The sequence below is a fragment of the Stegodyphus dumicola genome, chromosome X1 (assembly GCF_044657685.1).
Source record: "Stegodyphus dumicola isolate Sdum_Otavi_A_Nest chromosome X1, ASM4465768v1".
Lineage (NCBI taxonomy): Eukaryota > Metazoa > Arthropoda > Arachnida > Araneae > Eresidae > Stegodyphus > Stegodyphus dumicola.
In genome coordinates this window covers 87,677,249-87,697,169 of record NC_140780.1, presented here as the reverse complement: position 1 = coordinate 87,697,169, position 19,921 = coordinate 87,677,249, and positions in this window count along the sequence as shown.

The window sequence follows — 19,921 nt, the reverse complement described above, 5'->3', positions numbered from 1 at the left end:
TATTCAAAATTTACATATGTTTAATGCATTTAATCTTAATATTAAATTTAAGTGATGGTCTTATTTGGAGGTACAATCATGTACAATGGGGGTCTGGTTATGATTTAGAGATTATACATATATATTATTATATGTATCTGGCCAAACAATTGAAATTAACGTTAAACTGAAAAATATACTTTTTGAAATTTGAGAGGAAAACGATTATTCATTGAAAGTTATCATTGGCTAAGAAACAGAAAAATCCTCTATTTAAATTCATGAAATGGACGAGAGTGGCATTGAGAATGAAATAAATATCATATTTGAATTTATAGAAGTTTCGCCGAATAATGAATTTAAAGGAAACTAAAGTGTAAACCATACCCTGTACGATTATATCGTAAGGACAGTAAATTTTCACGTATAGGCTTAAAGCGATTGTAATGTGCAAAAAGTCTGCCCCAAGAAACAGTTATAAATAGAATAATTATAAACAAAATTAAAAGAAATCCAATCATTAGACGAATTATTTTTAACAAATTTGAATTTCATACTGTGAACGTAAAATATGAAGAAAGATTCACCTCGTATCACTCAAATCTCATTCAATAAATTGTATTTCCTTTGTGAATAAAGTAGACATTTTCAAATGCTTGCAACGAACTAGTAGATAAGCGTTTAACACATATCAGCTCAGTTTAGATACATAGTATAACAAACTTAAAATTCATTCAGGATGTCATCATGAAGCCATAACTAGAACAGAAGAAAAATCCTTGTGTTCTCTCCAATCAAATCTGTTTTATTAAACTTTTAAATCAAAAAGCTTATCAACTAAACCACTTCGGAGCATGAATTGGACAAAATCTTTCAAAAAATTCTTATCTAACAGTAGCCAATTTCTAAAAAGGTAACGCTCGATTTCAAGTTTTTAAATCAGTATTTTAAAAATAATTAGTTAATCTAACGGACAGAAATCTGAACATCATTCTTCACGCAACGTTCCTTCTTAAGTGCATGGAAGGACACCAAAAATATTTATTTAAATTCCTATATTTTTTAAATGTTAGGCTTTTCAAAGATTGTCTCGAGAAGCAGATCAGAAATTCAAAAACCTGCTATAATTATTTTGACTTTTAAATTTTTATCAATGCTTTAAAATGGAATTTTTTCAATGAAACTCTGAACATATTTATTAGCTATCCAATTAACTTCAAATGTTTAAAGTTTTTCAAAATGTGCTGATTCTTTCCTTATTGATGACGTAGCAAAAACAATGAAACAAACCTCGTAATTTTGAGGTATGTCCAGTTTATTAGAAAATTACAAAACGAAGAAGGTGAACGAGACAGCTTCCTTGGCTTGGTTTTCTAAATCATAGCAGTTTAGATACTTAGCCACGAAACAAAGTACAGGTTTATGAAATTACATGCATATAAATCAATAGAAAAGTATGTAATTTTCATGTTACTCTTTTAATCACATATTAGAAATCAATAGATCTGTATAAATTTATAATCTAGCAATGAAAACTGACGCTTTAATTTCTAACGACGTATTCATTAAAAATGGCATGAATTTATCTAAGATTTATAAGAAAACAAATTAACATTTATTAATTCACACTGCAAACTCAGATGAACCCATTTATATTACAGTAGCCATATTTCACGATTTCTGTACTTTTCAACTAGACTGAAACCCCAAAATATAAATACAATTTATTTAAAATGTGCATTAAATTTCTAAAGACCAATAACACACAGTCATTTATTTAAATATTACACCTCTGAAATAAAAAGTTTATTGAAAATTGTCTTAAAATATATAGCACAGTATAAATTTCTCGTAGATAGTTTAAGAGCTGTTTGCTCTTTACGCTCTAGCAAACAAAAGAAATGGTAACAGATTGCTTGAAGGAAAAACCTTTTAAAGACTAGCTTAAAATAGAAAGTTTTTACTCAATACACTGCACTTGAGCTGAAATACACCAAGACGAAATTTCAGCTCTTTTTGAACTTTGTCTTGATTTTCGGTTTGACTTGATTTTGAAGCCTGATACCTGTCGGTAGACATTTTAGTCACTACTTTTATTTCTTTCTATTTCTGGGAAGGATATGCTTTTTGTGAGTGCAGCAACGTCTTTATACAATGGAGAATAACGTAATGTTATAAAAAACAATCAGTTTGAGTTGACTTGAAGAAAAGAACTCCTTTTAGGTGTTTCTGTTTATATTCTTGTTATTGCAAACGCAAACTAACGTGTATTTTGGCTATATTAGCAGTTGCTCTTAACAATATATAACACAATTTCAGTTAAACGATGTATTTAGACGCAAAACGAATAAGAATTGTAAATATATTACATCTGATTAGGAAGTTCTGCAGTTTCTGTATTTAGGTTTTAAATACTTTTTTCGAAAAGAAATGTGAGACACTAAAGAAAGTCTGTCTGATTTGTTTTCATTAAACTATTTAAAAGTACGAATTAGTAATTTTCTATCTTGTTTTAAGCTGCATTGTGCGTATTTTTAATGCAAATTAATTTTAAAACATTGATACGAACTTTAAAAAAGATTGCTTAAAATAATCCGTTTTATAAACTGTTTGTATTATACCAATGGCCATTAAATGTGTTGAAGGTGCACAACAAACCTGAAATTTGCATGAATAATAGAACATTATGGGATATGAAAAGGATTAGCTGTTCACAGAATGCGCAAGGTATAAGCAGGAATACTAACACTTAAACTGAAGCCAAAATAACAACAAAGCCTTGTGTGAGTGGTTTAGATTTAATTGAAACTCTTTAGATTTCGCAGACAGACATGTTCAAGTTCCTATTCGTCAGGAGCAAGAATATCTATCTTTTCGCTCACGAAACAATAATTGTTATGGGAATTTCGAGGGATGAGTCCAGAGTAGCTGCATATAGCGATGCGAGTGATCTTAACGCCCCAGCTCATCAGTGCCTAAGACAGCAAGTATCTTATCGGCATTGACGGTACGGGTAGCTGAACCACAATGGGTCAGGAAAGTGGGTATGTTGCTCAGCACCAATTACCCGAACATAATGTTTAATTATGAAAGAAAAGCTACGGATTATTAGCAAAACCACCAAATTTCAACTTTTCTCGTCGTTACAATATATGGATCAAAACCTACAATGCTGCACTTTGACGCCTTAGTAGCGTAACTTCATCTTTGCTGATAAATTCAGCTTTTGCTTACAGTGTCATGACGGCGCTATACGTGTGTGGTGGCACCGAAGAGAACAAACTTTGAAAGCTTGCATTTTTCATCATTGTACTGGTCCAGCACCTAAATTCTTGGTATAGGTTGCCAGTGAATACACATTCCGTTCATCTCCAGCATACCTAGTATTTTGGCGAGCCACATTTACATTACTGAGGTTGTTATAATTGTGGTTATGCTATATCACGGACCCATTCGCCGCTCCTTTTTAACAAGATAATGCGAAATTTGCTTTTACCCACGTTTCCTTGTATTTCGGCACTATGCTGTGTGTTTGATTCCATCTTTGGCACACTTGGCAGATCTGAGAAATTTCATAGACGTTCGTAGAAACTGCGTGGACTGAAACACATGTAACTTCCATCCTAAGTCCTCGCCCAGCTGTATAACAGGTCTAAAAGACGGATGATCTGGGTATTGATTTCAGCCCTCCCTTTAACTTAGAATTACCTGGAATTTGAATAATTTTAGTCTTCCATTGTAATGAATTTGTAAAAATAAATATGATTCCTCTAACATTCTTCCTTTGATATTGCAACAATTTTAATGATAGTTAATACAAGTAGAACATGGGTAACTCTTTGAGTACTGGGCAGAAACATTTAATGTCTTTCACTCGAGGTCTTTATATATGTGTTTATCTCTTTATATTATTTTTTTTCTATCTATCTGTATATATATATATATATATACGTATATAAATTTTGCAGCTCAATGCACAAAGTTTTTGACCACATAGGTCTATTTTCGTTTGTTCTTTTTACTTATCTATGTATATATTTGTAATAATAAAATTCCATAGTCAAGAATACACTTCTAACTGTATGTTCTTTTCATTTTTTAATGGAAAATGTCTCTTATTTGAAAGTACGTGGAATTAAATCCACAGCCCCGTAGTCAAGTTGTTTTTCCCGCCTTTTCTTCACGTACAGTTATAGAATGTTCTGGAAATATTTAAAGCGAACTGGAATGGCTGACGAGGCTGACGTCATTTCTTGGAAGCTCCGCCTTTCCAGAGGCTATAAAAGGACTCGCATAGGAATATCGGGGGCTTTTCTTTAATGTAACGATGCAATAAACTTCATACAAAAAGTTATTAGTAGTTCTTTTTTATTTACTCCGGAGATCTGATTTTGTAACTGCTATTACTCCTGAATAATAATAAATAGATCCTGTTTTTTAAACATATCGTCTGATAATTTAAGCTACGACTACCGATCTATTTATTCCAGACAAAAGCTGATACATCGCATATATATATATATATATATATATAAAGAATTCAGTTACTGAAATTTATTATAATGTTTGTTTGTGCCGATTTCAAACCCTATTAAGAAAATTTGCTTTCGAGTAATCGACTTTCATTGTCAAAATAAATATTTTCGATGTATAAGCCAATAATTGTAATATAATTGATAGCGAATATCTAATTCAGAATGAAAAACAATCGATTTTCGTAGATATTTTCTTTTTGATATATCCTATTTTGAAGACCAACAATGAAGTCTGGCGAAGAACTTTGGCACTATATTTGTTTTCATAATGCGCTTTCATTCGCCAAATAATCTTACGGAAAACTTTTCCACTTTAGCATCTATGATTCTGTGATGTAACATTTCTCATTTATATTTTTTTCCTTTAGTTAGGTTTATATATCCATTGATTTGTGCATTTGTAATTTAGTAATTTGCAAATATTGTATTTGGCATTGCGTAGGAAGTTTGTTCTACATTGTGTATTCGTAACGTAGGATTCTTATTTTTAATTTCTGATTTGCGACTTCGCCTTCTCATACACTAGTAATACCGTAATTCAATACTATACTCGCTTTTGTTCAGAAGATCAGAATTGCATTACGGTAAGTATAAAGTTGAACAATTATTACATACTGATTTTTATGGGCTTAGTTTGCATTTTAATCCTAGACTTGTACCATCCTTGCATGAATTCTTAATACCATATTTCTTTTTTGTCTATCAATTATTCCTGCGTTTTGTTCTCTGCAATTTTAATATAATTTAATTTTAATGTTGTATTTTTCGTTATACTGCATGGCCATGTTGCTTTTTATAATGTATCAATAATATTGTGCCAATGATTCGATTTGCGAATATTGTATTATGCAACTGTTAAGTCTTGTTACTCTTCAAAATTTTAAGACTACAGAACTCTTTTTAACATTGGCTTCTTGAGTTTTGGGGTATGGTGTGGTGGTGGTGTATTTAATTATGGCAAAGCACACTAGGGCTATCTGCTTAAGGGGAGGGATGCCTTCGTGGAGGACTTTCTAAGGGAACTGGCTCGTATACACGTTACACATGGGGAAAACCACGAAAACACCCATGCAGCCAGCCCGTTCGCGGGATTCGAACGTCGGACCGAACTACCAGTAAATTGAATTTTGGGGAGTTTTCAGTTTATAAAATCAAAATCCTTCCATTTCTTTTTGTTATTTTCAAAAAGATTTCCTTAAATCTATATTTTTATGAAGATGCGATAAATATATTTTCTGAGGACAAACTAGGAATCCAAAAACTGCATTTATAATTCTTAGAATTAATGGCTCTCTTTTAAGCTACCGTTTTTTAATGTAATATTTATTTTATGGTCTAGGGTCTTTTCATACAAAACGCAGCAGTATTGTGCATATCCGAGTCCTAATACTATGGCTCTGTTCTAAGATTTATTCTTTTATGTCCTATGCATTATTATTATTGCATTTCCACATTTTATACATTATCACGCCGTCAACCGCTATAGTGGTTAGCATCGCTGACTGCCTTGCTTAAGGGCCCGGGTTTGAATACCGCAGAAGGCATGGATGTTTGTAAATGTATAGTGTTGGTGTGGCATGGCGACACTCTAAATATGCGGCGAGCCGAAAGTCTTCTCGTGTGGTTTAGTGGAAGGGGAGAGGGGTGGGTGACCCTCGGACCCGTCCCCCTGGCGCACTGTCCATCAAAACTAGGGGCGGAACTGAGCTAAATCGCACTGTCGCCTGTGAGGTGCTCAACGCTGTTGCAAGGCGTATCTTGCGCTCCTTGCCACGAGGATTTTCGTAGGATTGGGCTGATGTTCCTGTCAGATAAGTGAGCATAAGTAACAGCAACAACAACATGCAATATCACACTGAAATGCATTATTACAATGATTATGATTCGATTATTCTTCGTAACTAAAATGTAGTCCTACAAATGTATTGTGCAACATTCTGTATTCATACGTAGTCATAGAAATTGGGAATTCGTGGGATCAGTTCCCATTTCAGTCCTACGCAAATGCTCAAAAATTAGAAACAAAATATTCGAAGCATCTAGATGTGTTCAATATCGTATATGATTACCATGCGCGCAAACAGCTGTTTTAACAGGTGTCCCTAATCACTGAGTAGTGATGTCCCTAATCATTATTAGCGAATTCCTAATCACCGAATGAAGAATGATTTTCCAAGTAACAAATAAAGTAGTACAATTCCCAACTGATTTTTCCTTTTGCAATAACTAACCAATGACGTGCTATTTTGCACGATGGGAGAGACGTCTGTTGATAAGGCAGGTCTTAAGTAGTATGTGACATCCACTGAAGCTATTCTAAGTAGTACAAGCAATATGCAGCCTAGCACTGCCTTGTTGAATTAAGGCTTCTGTAATATCTTCTAGAAATGACCATGCCACTGGATTCCCGACTGAATCAATATAACTTTAAACGGTCAGTGTACTGAAACGAAAGACTAGAGTTGTCCGCCTTCCATATGTAAAGTTGCCCCACTTCATTATTCCAGGAGCAAGGATGATTCGACATTATCTGGTGAAGATGTGCGGATAGCTATGATTACGTAGCCATCAGAGCAATCTCCAACCTTGAGTGTTTCTGAGCAAGAAGCGAAATTGAGAACGATAATTTTCCGTTATACCCTACATTGCCGTCTGAATGTACACAATGATATTCTTTGAGAGTCATGGTTTGAGGTCAATTGAACGCCCGTCGTTTACCATCTGGCTTATAAACCAATATTTTACATGTGCCTTCAGATGATCTGTATAGACTCTGCGAGGCAGTTTCAGCTTTGTATAGAACATTCAAAGTCACTGGCAGTACAGTAATGATCACTAAGCGCAGCTCTTCTAATACGACGTTCTATTCACACATAAGTTTCGCTTTCGCCGCTGCTTAGTATCATCGTTTTTGTCCGCCGTGCACTCAATCACTGGGATACACCTACATTGAGCAATTCATGGCTTAAAATCTGCCGAAATCTGCCGAAATGAAAACTATAAAATCTGAATGCAAGAGTTCTGTACCTGTTCGTTTGTGATGACTCAGTGCACTGCAGTATCAAACTCAACATTTGGTCTGATTTTATAAAGTGTTATATAGTTGAGAAATTTGCATTCCATCTGCCTTTTGTACAATTTCAGCTTTTCCCGCACACTGCTGATTAGATTTAAACACTTAAAACTTTGATCCTTTTTATATTTTAACTACGTCTACAACCTCCCCAGTTTACAAGACATTTCTTCTGAGTACTGCAGCTTCAAAGACGAATAGTGGTTACGCATGAACATTGAACTCCCAAACTTCACAACCTAATTTATCAATTCTTTCGTCATCATCAATAAATTCGAAAATTAAAAATGTAGTGACTTTGTTTAGCTCACAAAACATGATAGTAATCTGCGATACTTATTTTATATTATACCATGCAATTTCTCTAAGTTCTGAAACAGAAGTAGCATCAGTGTGGTTTATCATCAACATACTTTAAAATGTTTTTCATCATTAGTATGGACTCGAAACGTATTTGGTTAGTTACATTTGTGTTAACATATAGTAGCTCTAAACGTAACTGCCATACGTAGTTTCAGTGACTGTTTTATCTATGATGCTGCCCAAAGTACTTGTACGGTGTGCTTACTACTATAATGCTTTTATGACATATTATCATTGTTCTCGTAAACTTGCATAAACATACTAATTTTTTAAATCTCATGTTACAAAGAGTATTATTTGGAGTACACGTTTTCTTCACTCTGCAACAGAGGTAACAACTGTTAATATATTCACCATCTATGGGAACATCTTACAAGCATCTTAGGCAATAACAACATAAGTCACGATATTTTCTGTACTCCAACTACGCTTCCTATAACTATCTTTTCTGATATTTGTACAATTTCCCGCACAGAAGCTCACACTAATCGTCTACTAAGTTGATATCATGATTCTGCATGACTCTGACTCACGAATATTTTGAGTTTTCAAGTTGTGGTCCAAAGAGGAGAGCAATCACTTTAAGATCTACAAATGACATCTTATCGTAATTTATACTGTTAATCAATAATTTTATATTTTCACGTTCTGTCTTCGTACGTGCAGTATTTGTGAAGTCAATCTTTGACATTCATTTCCTGAACTTTGCCATATCAGAATGCCTTCCACCAACATCAGTCCATTCGGGCGTTTCATATTGAGAACTCCAGTCTTACAATAGCTAATCTACAACATCATCAACCTGCTAATGTCATCAGAATTGAATATTATAGCCACGAACTAAGTAAGATCTCTGTTAATCTTCTTCATAAAACGCACCTGTTGTGATTGTACGAGCAAATGTACTATATACTATACCACCAGTGACAGTGCCAATCATGACCATTAGTGCCAAAAATTACATCAGTGATAAATTATGTAATTAACTAATGTAGTCAAGAAATAACGTATTTAAGTATTAAAGTTTATATGAATTTACGTATTCATTATTCGAGTTTATATGAATTTATATATTCATTGTTCAAGCTTATGTGAATTTATGCATTCTTGTGCTAAATTGTAATATACAAGAAATGAATGCAAAATGGAATTAATGTATTTACGTATTCAATGTAAATTATGATACTTAGGTTGTTTATGTACCCAAGAATTAATGTATATATATGTATATAAGTGTCAACAACCGTACTCAAGTGTTCATATAATTAGTGTATGCAGGTTAATGTAATCAATTAATAAAATGATTTTAATGCCATCAAGTATTCAAGTATGTAACTAGTATTCAAGTGTGTAAACAGTATTCGTACAATATAATCATGTATCTATTGTATCAACGCATGGAAGTACTGAAATAACGCAAGTTCCCAAATAATGATTGTGAACAGGTTTATTGTATTCAAGTGTATTATGTAATCAAGCTCTCAGGTATATAACTAATATATAAATATAATATAAATATAACTTAATCATGTACCCAATGTATTAATGTATTTAATTGACGTATCATGTTTAATGCAGCATTGTAAGTATTTAATGTACTTAAGAATTATGGCAACGGGCGCGCCAATTAATTCTAATAACTATTGCTGATATATTCATGTAGCTAACGCATTCATGCAATATCACCCAGGTTCCTGTTTGTTCATGGGACTTCACAGAGAAGCAAATGCATTCCCAAGGCAGGCCTCCTGGGACTCTAGTTGTACTGTCGGTTCTAGATAGTGGAAGGCGTGGGACATCAGTGTCCTTTGTTAGACACCAGTGTCCCCGTCCTCCGTCACCTGTGTTTTACAATCTAAAACCCTCGACTTAAATACTCTCAAAAGGATTTGCATTTTGGTGAGGAAACAAAAAAGAGAAGTGATAGTAAAGCTAAAATTAGAACTAACTGCTTAATTAAAATAATAATAACCCAATAGACTGTTGCTGAATTTGTGAAGATATGCATAAATTTTGTCTCTTTTATGAGAAATGACCTCCGTTTTATCTTTTCTTATCTTTCCTCATAAAATTTTAGACTAGGGAACGATATTTTTGTTCCTCTTTATCTGTAATGGCATATGTTCTGTAAAAATCAGGATCTTATTTTTTGTCTGCACTTTGAATATTCAACTAAATTGATATCCGACATGCAATACAAGTGCATATGGCAATCTGAGTTCTGTTGTAAACATCTGCAGCCCAATGGAAGGATTCTATCTTTATGATCGAAATGCATTAGAACCACTAACAGTTTTCTGCAGCAAAAGTTTTGTTCATCAGGAAAATTTACGAAATCTAAAGCACAGAAAAATAACGCCCATAGTGTCATAATGTATGTTCTATGAACTATATGAAAGTAAACCCAATTAGTTTTTTTCTTATTCAATAATGAAAACTTTCCAACCATTACTTGCATTTTTCCTTTGACATGTCTGATCAGCAATTGTGTTATATTATTGAGATTTCTCACTTTCGAACAATTGTCTCTCGTGTCTGAAATGTAATCGATTTACGATGTCATTTATGGCAGCGAATTAGCAACATGAATGTAGAGGCTTTATTTCTAGATTTGCGTTTTTAACCCAGATACCTAATTCTTTATTTAGAGTTTAATACTTAACCGTAGAAGCCGCTTGTTGCTTAGTCATTGATTTTGGACAAATCGTCAAGTTATTTATGACGTTATAACTATAAATTATCATAATAGTAGATAAAGATACATACCGTAACTATAGGTAAATATATTCAATACATCGCTTTTAATACATCAAATGCAAACCGTTTTCCCTTTTCAGATAATAGTTTGCTGAATAATTTCACAAACACTTTAGTTTTGAATCACGAATATATTAAGATTTCTCCTCAAAATGCCTTTAAATTTTGCTCTCGTTTATACGAGAATAACTATAAATTATCATAATAGTTTAATGAATTTTAAGCTCTTACATTTCAGAACATAACATCGGGACAGATGTATGATTCTGGAAGAAATGCAATAAATTTCACCATGACAGCAAAATATATTCAATTGAAAAAAGGATTCTAAGACAAAAAAATATTGTACATCGGAAGGAAAATTTCATTTTTCAGTTTTCACTGTTTATAGAAATTGAAATATTTATCCAGGATCTGTGCAACTGTGCAATTATTAAAACAATATAAAAATGTCGTTATTGTCTTTTTTGTCAATATGCGGTGTAGAGACATTAGGTATTTTATTGGAACAGGAAGAAGTGAAAATGAGCAATGCCTACGACGATAATCGAACCACGGACTTCTGGAATACGCGCCCACCGTGCAGACTACTACACTACGAAGGCATGCTAAGGAGGAGGAAGAAATACCTTATAGCAGAAATATTTCATGACTTATCGAAATAATTGTGAAACTAGTGGCTGAACTACACTGCAGTCTGTACTAAAATAACATCGGCAGATACCTGAGTATTAGGATTAGGAACCATGCATGTAAATGGTTTAGCGTAACAAATTATTAAATAATACAATTGCAGACGTTTCATCTCAACAGGAGATGTAAGACAACGCTTGAGATAAGTACATTTTATCTTCCCTTTTATTTTTTCTCAATCCTAGCAGACCAACGCTTGATCTGTTTGAATTAAATTATTTAATATCTCTTTGCTTAATCTTTGACAGGAAAAACAAATTCACCGCTTCATGGCATGGATTAAACAAATTTTTGATAAGCATCCAAAGGAAAATAGTTCCATATTTGCAAAGATCAGAGTTTAAAAGATTCATGTCGATTACGAAGTGGTTAATGAGTTCTGAGTTGGCTCTCTATGATACAGAAGAAATGTTAAATAATATTAGTAGGCGTCGCGTTAGGGGGCCAGGATATCAGACATCAATATGTACAATCAATATGTATAGAATTCTTCAATATGTACAATTAACTTTGCATGCTCAAATAAACTACGAGTTGCCAACTACTTTTGTTTTACTAAGAGGAGCATTTCTAGACTCCCGCGCGTTTTGATCCAACATGAAACTTACTTCTTACATCTCGGAAGCCCTTTTGTTTTCATAGATACTAACAATAACAGTTTCCAAACACTGTGCTAGTTGCGTAATTTTTTATTTGCTTCTGAGCCATCATAATCTGGCCTTACCAAAGACGCTTAAATTAGCAGCCGTCCGATTACGCTTATCCGTATTCCACAAAATGATGCCTCAATATTCCTAGCAGCTATTACTTTAATGTTTTTCTGGCGCTGAAACAAACTCATAGTTTTGAGTGTAAAAGTGATTTTTCATTTTCAATGAAATAAATTCCAGTATTGCATTGGAAATTACTGTTTATTAAAGTGGATGTGCTTCACATGAAATGTCGAAAGCAGCTTTGGGAGAAGACTAGATTTTGAACAAAACTATGAAATTCAACGAATATACTATATTCTAAACGACGAGAATTAACGTACAATGTTAAGTTTTATATATACATTACTTTTCTTACCACAAATTATTCTGACTAGAAACCATGAATAGCAAATCATGAAACTTCTTACTTTGAGTAGCAAATCGGATATCTTTACCTATTTATTAAAAAGCAGTTTAATACTTCAGAACTCTTGAACATTTTAAAAAACCTACTTAAAATTTAAAAAAAAGAAAAAACAATGGTCATTTTTTTAAAAAAAAAGCATTCAGTTAGTATAACTTCCTAAATATTAATATAAATTAAAATTATATTATTTTAATTTTTACCTAAGTTTAAACTGAGATTTTAACTAAGAGTAGTTACTTTCCAAAATGGGACGTATTAGGAACATATAATGATGAATGAAACGGTCCCTTATAAAGAGGCAATGACTCTTACTGTGCTAAAAGCAAAACGTGGAAAGGCTAAAGTATTTTAGAATTGTTATTGACAGCAATTTATCGTGGATTTCGCGCAAAAGCTCTATAAACCAAAAGCTGATTGCATAATAAATAGTTTAAACTGATTTCTAGTCCATCGTGGAATTTGAAGGGAAGCACTTTAAAAGCAATTTACTTAAAAGCTCGAGGTAGAATTATTTTATAATGGATAGGAGTCTTGCGGAAATGTAGAGTAAAAATAAAGAATAAACTACTACATTTCAAGAGAGACATCATGATTTTTGTCTCCAAAAATCATGATATATTATAATATGTATTGTAATATGTATTGTAATATGTATTGTAATATGTATTGTAATATGCTCCTGCGAGTATTTGAAGCGCATCTGCAGAGGCTATAAAATTACCTCTGCAGATGCGCTTCAAATACTCGCAGATATTTTACCACTAAACCTAAAACTGGATGCTGATTTTTTTAAGTTATGTTTTTCACCGTAATGAGAATTATTGTTGTCTTTAAATTTTATAAAATTTAATGCTCAGTGTATGGTAATGGAAGAAGTTTATGCGATCATTAAGTCTCAGTTGTATGGTAAAATATTTTCGGCACTGTTTTTGCCAAATGATAAATTTTATGTCATGTAGACCGATGGCTATAGAGATAGTACAAGAAGTTATTTTTGTGTTTATTTTTAATAATATTTTGTGAAAAAATGATAAATCGTAATGAATTTTAACATTCCCATTTGAGCAAATAGCAATATTATAAGCAAAGATATTTGCTTTGGGGAATACGTCAAATCATTTTGTTTATATTTACTATATAAATATTTTTATTTATGCGGGGTCGAAATTGCTTTGATTATTATTATTATTATTCTAATATTTTATGAAATTAAATAAATGTGATAAACTGCTTTCATTAATATAGTGATGTTGAGTAAAACACATATGGTTTTGAAGACAATAGCTAATCACGATTATACACAAAGTTGGCAAATAATCAGTTACAAATTCAGTTGCTTTTCCAAATACTCTTCATTACACATTACAGCTCACTGCAGCACACACGAAAGCGTGTTCAGCACAGTGCACTCAACATGCGCCCTGGACCAGACTTCAGTGGAGCACCGTGCTTTTTATAGATGAGACGAGATTCAGCCTGGACACTGATTCTCCCCGTACCTGTATCTGGAGGGAGCCTTAAATACAACATCAAGCCTCTCTCATTAGGGGAAATGTATAACTGGATCAGGGAGAGGTGATACAGCTTTAGATACAGCTTTAGGTGATTTTAGGTATGAATATGGGAAGTTATTAGATTTAGGTATATTTTTGAATGAAATATTTTTTATCACATTTATTAACTACTTTATATAGTCTTTCATTTCCATATCTTGTAGATACAGAAGTTAATGGCTTTAATTTTTACTATGAAACGCGAATAAACTTATACTTCAGTTCAGGTAAAATACTGATTATATTACCTTAAGGACCACTTCCTAATTTATCATGACAGGGGCAATTTTCAATGTCTCTGAGATTTAACAGAAATAAATGTGATAATGCTGTTATAATCAGAAGCGCTCTTTTTGTTTTACCCACATATATATCTTTACTTTCATTTATGTCTGATTGAGTTTTATTTACTTAAAACCTACTATTAGTTTTATATATTTATAATAACCACTTTCATAATTACTCTCACTTACATACTAAAGGATTAAGAAAAAAATAATGAAATCTTAAATAATCGTAACTTAGAATTTAAGTTATTTAAAAAATATAGTTTAAAGTACTGAAAATAATGAAAACTATTACTAATTATGCATATTTAGTCTAAAAAAAAATAGTATCTTCTGGTTTTCAGGCAATGATAAAATATTTAAACTTTAGAAAAATACAAGGAATACAAAATTTTAAAAAAGAAGAAACATATATTAATTATTAAGCTTATTTTTCTGCATAAATCAATATGCAACACAAGGACATAATAACGACATTTTCACAACTGTTGCAAAAAGGTGGAATTTTGCAAATATTTAGGCGTCGTTAAGACGTCGTGATACGATGCTTTCACAACCAAAATGTAACCAGCGAAAGACGCAATAAGGACGTCTATGCGACAAAAACCCCTTCTTCAAAGACGTAATAAAGTCGTCTTTGCAACGGTTGCAAAACAGTGGAACTTCAACGACATCTGGGCGTCTTAAAGACGACATATTACAATATTTTTGCAACAAGGCTCGCGACCAGAACGACGTTGCCGTGCTAATTGGGTATCAATACCAAACGCGCTACGATGTAATAAAAAGTTGGCGAGGGTAATGAAAATTTCCAGAATCTCTACAAGAATCTCTTACATGGCAAATAGAGCACAATTTCCTTCATTTTCCTTGGTTTGAAGAATTAGAAACCTATTTAAATGAGGAAGCATAAAATGAAGTTTTACTTCGGAAGTAAAGTTTGTTTCTATCATATCCCCGGTATAATCTGCTATTCAAGATGTTTCGATAACAAATTACGAACATGTTTCATACATTTTTGTTTTAGTTACCATTTGCACTTGAGTGTTAGCTAGAGAAATCTAAATCTGTGGAGAACTTTCTTTAAAATCAGTTCATTTAAAAGTAAGTGTAAAAGATAAATTAGCTTAATAAAAATACAGTGCTTACCTTTAAAATTGCACCACATGAAACGGGTATGTAACAAATACCAAATTTGCATACTACATGCTGGGATTTGTAAATGCATACCATTCAATCACATACACAGAAAGCAAGTATGAGTAACGCCATTTACATTGCCTATAAAAAGGAAGATTGTACAATGTGTTTCTCATTTAGAAATCGCTTTTGGGCATTGGCTGTAAAGGTTGTATTATGTCTTGTGTAAAAAAGAGAAAGTAATACCAGTATGTATCAGAATGCGACAGAAGCAGGATAATGGTCTATGGAGACGGCGGTGTATGTTACCCGCATATTACAGTTTATGTTGCTCGCCATCCTGTGTCTGTCAGGGAAATAGGGATTAGAAGAGTCCGGGAAAGTCATACTAAAGTCATGTAGGATCTGAGCGGTGCCGAGCCATTAGCGCCCGAGAACAACCATGTTGCCCTTTAGGCTTTGCGAGATCGCACAACTATGCCAGATACCCTGAATCAAGAACTTGGCTCGTCTTAAGGACAAAAAGTGTCCGCACTAATATTACTACCATTACTACCATTACCTTATAGATTGCCAGCATGGTGACCATTGCTGCGGCTCTCTTTGACGCTGCTGCGAAGATAGGCGCGCCTACAGTGAGGCGACGAACAACTTTGGATGCAGGATAGGCACCATGCAGAATTGTATTTTCAGATGAATCTCAGTTCTGCGTATAACTTGTGATGGTGAAAGGTGACAGGTGAAAGCGCGTACGGACACCCGGGCGGTTTGCATAGACTAATCGGGTATTGTCCGGATCCAGCAAGTGTTTAGTGCAACACCTCCGGCCCCCCCCTCAAGGAACGCATGCGGAGTTTATTAAGATGCTGCAATGCTGATGAAGACATTAAATTATACATTTACCACATTGCTACACAGATATTAAATAACTAAAAAGTAGATACTAAGTAAATGAAATTTCACAGATAAATACGAATACTGAAACAGATATTAAATACTAATGCAGACATTCTTCAGATACATAGATGCTAAATACTCTGTTACATACTACACAGTTATTAAAAATGAATGTTGACACAGTTTCAAAATACTAATGCGAGTCGTTAAGCAATTATAACTTATGGACAGACTTATCAGTATGCAAAAACCCCAAGTTGGACGAAATTCGCCAGCTTGGGTTCGTGTTCGTCATATGGGCCCAGCATCTGGCGGGCTGGTTTATGCGTAGCTGATAATATAGACAACCGCCTTTGCATTTCTGCTAGTCCTGTATATTTATTGATCTGACATGTTACAGCCAGTGGCTGCGCCCTATCTTCTAGACCTGCGTGACATCATTGCATTGCCGCATGCTGCAGTTGCTATCCTGACGTTCCTTGATACAGATGGTGTTCGACTGTTGCTCTGGTCAGTACATTCTTCCCATTACCTACCCAAAGACCTGATGGAAGGGGTTGCCGGTAGACTGGCATGCCAACTAGTACTGATAACTATGGCACAGGTTTAAAGTTGAATGGAATGAAGTACCCGTATCTGCCATCCAACTGCAGTTCGACATGATGACCAGCCGTATAATATCCATTGTTGCTCGCAGAGTCTGTGTACTGAATTTCCGCACTCTGCGCATCCGAAACCGCTGAAGATTTAATCGTGTCTTCCTCCTGTTATACTGTGTATATTATATATATACATATAACAAAAGAAAGAGTCTGTGTGTCTTTCGTTCGTGCTGAGTGTAAGCAAATAGATTCAGGGCTACGAAATTTGGTACGTAGGTGCAGCTAGAGAAGAACTAAAGCACCTCGAAGCAATTTTTCTCAAAATTCGAATAATTTATTTTTATCTTTTTTAATGAAATTGCATCATTTTGAATGGTTTCGTTCTTTTAGCAATGTGGTTTTGGCAACAGTTTTTTATTCAGTGCTTTATATATTGGACTGTTGACTGTAGAAAATCAGCACTGTTGCCACATGAAAAAATGAGGGCGATAATTCTGCACAGTTTTTAAATTTAATGTTTCTCTTGGATACTGAACGTTTGTCGAGAGAAGGCAACGGGAAGTTGGTTAATTTATTTATTAGGATAATTAATATTTGTGTTAAGGGATATTGCTTATTTCATTGTAATGTTTTATATGTAGAACATTTTTATTGAAATTTGTGTCTTTTTTTTTTTTTTGATAAAGTTAGTTTTTAAATTCAATGTTTTGTGTTCCCTTTAGGCATTGTTCCGGTACATTTAAAAGCTAGACGAAGGCTGGCCTTGTAGCAGCTAGTGTATATATATATATGTATATATATATGTATAATATATGAGATTTTACTGTTTTCTTTGCTTTCAGCTATAACAATTTTAATGGACAGGAGTGTAGTTTTATTCATTCATATGACTATATTTTATGACAACTACTTTGCCTAACAGCCACACTTAGTTGACATACATAGTATATAGTGATATATTGGCACAATAATAGTTCCGTTTCACGAAAGATATTTGCCATTTGTATTAGTATTATGGTAAATCATACAAAGCTATCTGTCAAGCACATCTATATCTTCGTGTAGGGTTTATTAAACGTCTTACATTTTAAAATGTTCCAAACTCCTAAAGTGATAGGGGGATGAATAACACAGGTATAATTTTCGATTTTATTCAGTTATAATCACATTTTATCAATGTTAGTAACATCATTATTTGTATATCAATAACTTTGTCATTTTCTGTATTTACATATCATTTAACAATGCCTTGCACGTGCATTTTCATGACTATAAGGTAGTATGAACTTAATGAACTCATTCTCTATTTATGAAATAAAAATTCTGTTATTCAGTCATTCACACCTATAAACCGCTTTACGCTTTTAAATGCAATATTGTGTAGAACATATGTTTCCTATATTTATCAGGTTTTATTTATTTTTACATTCTTTGTAAGAGCAGGAAAAAAGTTAACAGTATCATTGTGGCTTCCATAACGAATATGGATTGCTGAAATAGTGTACACATGAGCGAAAACAGAAAAAAAAACGCATTTTTTATGAGTTTGAGAAAATCATTTAAAAAGGTAAACACTATAACGAATCGTGAGACCCATTGTTTCAATATCCGAACGCTAGCTTGACTATAATACTATAACATGTATCAATTTTCGTAAGACTGGCAAAACCTTACCACTTACACATCTACAAGTCCTTTATCTTGCCCATATGAAATAACACCACATACACATACTCAGCTTTTACTGAATTTACTGTCTCAACCTGTAACGGGAGAATTCCGCAACCATCTTAAATATTACTCTACGATGACTTGATATTTCACTTCCCAAGCCTCAGATCTTTCTTGTTGACTATCAATTGAGTGTTGAGTTGTTAGGTGCAGAGTAGCATGACTCAACGGTATTAATTTCATTTGAGTTCAAAGCTTAGCTGTAGAATGGGCGTCTGCATTAGAGCTTTCTTTGATTTACTTCTTTTATGTAAGCATGACTGTAAAAAATTTTTCTTTGAAAATCATTTATGAGAGTACAAAATACCCAATTCTCTCATGTTTTAAGCATTAAATTATCTATTTGCCAATTTTGTTTTCCTTTATCACTTAATTCACTTATTAATTTACGAAATGCAAATTTCTTTCAGTGGTAATTAAAGTAAAACGTAAAGGTATTTTAAGAATGTTAATAAAGGAAAGTGTATTATTATTAAGGATTTAAACTGTTAAAGACATTAAATATTGGGAATGTAAAGAAAATTACAAGGATATATCGATTAGAACTTTGAGTGAACTTCGTGTGTGGGGGGGGGGAATCAGAATTTGCTTGTTTTAATTCTCAGTTAAATTTTTAGTTTGCTTTTAGCTGGATTCGCCTTACAATCTTTAATTTTAGAATGTAAAAGAATCAAAATAACTATGGAAAACTTCCCTTTCGAGAGACACTGTTGAAGCTAATTTAATGAGATTTTTTTAATTTGATGGAATTACCTTCTACAGTAGCATATATATATAGTCGTATATATTGTGATACTATTAAAATATCCTCGTGCCCAGAAAATATAAAAATTAGTAGAAGAAACTTCATTCAAATTATAATGTTAGAGGACTTTTAAATTCACAAAGCTATTATAGTATTATACTGGATCTTAAATCCAAGATTTATTAATCTGATGCCTAATTTTGGATAATTACCAACGATTTTTTTATATTTCCTTTGAATGGAGTCAAATTTGCAGTATTTTTTAAACAGTGTATGGAATGAAATGTTTTAACAAGTGAAATGTTTAATTTTACTATGATTTTTATTTAAAGTAATTATAATAATAAACCACTGTAAAAATATGATATGATAACTATGATACTATACCATTATAAAAATATGATGTTATGTTGTAACATTTTAGAACAACATTAAATAGATACGAAG